The sequence below is a fragment of the Poecilia latipinna genome, unplaced genomic scaffold, assembly GCF_001443285.1.
Source record: "Poecilia latipinna isolate Pla-1442-1.1 unplaced genomic scaffold, P_latipinna-1.0 Scaffold2931, whole genome shotgun sequence".
In the NCBI taxonomy this organism is placed as follows: Eukaryota; Metazoa; Chordata; class Actinopteri; order Cyprinodontiformes; family Poeciliidae; genus Poecilia; species Poecilia latipinna.
This window is the reverse complement of record NW_015115547.1, coordinates 66,484-69,054: the sequence shown is the minus strand read 5'-3', so window position 1 is coordinate 69,054 and position 2,571 is coordinate 66,484.

Sequence of the window (2,571 nt, the reverse complement as noted above, 5' to 3'; positions counted from 1 at the left end):
TTCATCAGTCATTAAGATTTTATTATGTTTATTAGACAAAATGAAACATTAATCTCAGATTTATCTCAGTCAGATTGGCAATACGTCATTAATGATGTTTATCAACTAAGTACCTTTAATCGTTTGATGTTTGTTATACAAAGAAGTTTTAAAAATCCTCTGACGTGTTTTAATCAGTTAAATGTCATATTTATCACTTTAGCTGCTTTTAACAATGTGAATTATGAGACATAAAATGGGATTAGAAAGAAAATAAAGGTAATATTGATTTAATAACTTTCATACTACAGAAGGTCCTAAAATATAAGTTTTATAGATTAAATGCTTATGATGAAGGAAATATGTGATAAAATGTGTTTTGCTGTATAAAGACGGTGCTGAACTGGATTATGGGAAACTTATTTTCTGGACATTTATTGCAGCTAAACATAATAATAGGTGCTTCTTATTCTGTTACTTCAGATTTATAGTTTTTTTTTTACTTTTCAACAAGTTGCTTTGAGATGAAAAGAGCCGATTGAATTATAATCTGAAATGTGTGAAGATGCAACTGTTGTTTCATTATAAATGTGTCTGTATTGGTTTATTGTTGGGTTTTTACATTCACATGTAAAAATGTTTGATATGCTAGATTTAATAAATTAATTCAATTTGGATTGAATATATCTGAGATAATAATGTTTTATTTCCATTAATGATGTGTGAACACTCTGGATCTGCTCTTTGCCTTCAGAGCTGGACGGCAGCCTGTGAGGTCCAAACTGTTCTTCTCTTCATTTATATGCTAGTTTTAAATGTGTCCACTAGGGGCCGCTGTCCGTCATATCACTGGCCATGCTTTTCATTTCTTTACCTCCAGCTGTGGATTTATAGTTCAGGCAGAATTAAATGTTTTTCTTGTGTTTGTTTCATCTCTGATCACCATGGAAACCGAGTCAGATTATAAATCAGCTGAAAAACCATCAACTTGATAGAATCTGTGGAAAACGGAAACAGAATCAGCTGAAGATTAACTGAACATCCATCACAGCTTCAAAACATCAAAAATAAATTCATCTAGAAATGAAACCGTTAAACATGTCTGACTTTATTAACCTGATCTCCAGTTTCTCCTGCTACAGCTGAAGTATGCAACTTTTATTAAAAATAATAAATAAAGTGTTTTACATATTTGTGAAATCTGTCAGTATGTTGTGACGGTATATTATAAGACAGATCATCTGTGAAAAAGTCTGACTCCTCTGCCTCAGTTATGAAACCCCAGGATCTTTTATTCCAGATTATAATTATTCACCGGGTTTTTAATCCCTGAATGTTCTTCATCTCGTTAGACAGGATCTCAGCCCTGCAGGGTTTTGGTCAAAGAGACGTTTAAATGTGTGTTGATGGGATGAAATTCTCTAAACCTGCAGCCAGAACCTCCATGTTCACTGAGACCAGATCAGAATCAATCCGGTTCTGGAGGATAAAGCAGCTTCAGATCCTCCTGTGGTGAAATCAGCCAAATGCTCCACATGCATGTCAGTTATTCTGTCTGCATTATTACAGATGAAAATAAACTCGTCTGTTGGAATTCATCCGGCTCGTCCCTTCAGATCGGATCAGGAGAACCTTCATCAGAACAAGCCGACCCGTTTGGTTCACCAGAACTCCTGAGTGATCAGGATTTCAGTTCTGAGCAGGTTTACTGCTCAGAACTGCTGTTGTTCTCTGAACTGAATATTTCTATTGTCCTAAACAAAACAAGCCATTTATTCATTTTCTGTCTGATTTATTATTTCATACGACTTAAAAGTAAAAAGAGTAAAAGAGGAACAGCATCAGCATCAGATGAAAATCCACAAGGCCCAGAGAAAGTAAAGAATCAAATCTCTCAGTATTTTGGATAAAATACTTTTTAAATGCTTAAAGTGAATATTTGTCACTTTACTGACTGAAAACTAACATTATACATTTTACTATCAAGTGAAAATTATATCTTGATTCATCTTAACTCATTTTCTCCCAAAGATTTTCTGCAAGAACAAAGAAAAGTTTTATTTTCTGTCGTAACAAGATCAGGACTGTTTAAAGGAAAACAAACATAATTTAAACTCCTTNAGTTATTTGTCGGTGGTACATCCCATGTAGGGGCTTGTCCTCCCATGATGGTTCCTCCAGCACCTTGTCCTCTGTTCCCCATTGCCTGAGACATTCGTTGAGCACATCGTCCGTTGAGGCTTTGTCCTTGATGTATTTATGGATCTTGGATGTTTCATCTTGGACAGTGGCTCTCACACTCACTAGTCCTCTGCCTCCTTCCTTACGGCTTGTGTACAGTCTCAGGGTGCTGGATTTGGGGTGGAGTCCTCCATGCATGGTTAGTAGCTTCCGAGTCTTAACATCTCTTCCATTGGCCAGCTAATTATTCCGGCAGGGTATCTGATTACTGGTAAGGCATAGCTGTTTATTGCACGGATCTTGCCATTGAGCTGGCTTCTCAGGACTTGCCTTATTCATTGGAGGTATTTGACTGTGGCTCCTTTCCTTGTGACCTCATCGAGGTTGCCATTTGCTTGTGGTATTCCCAGG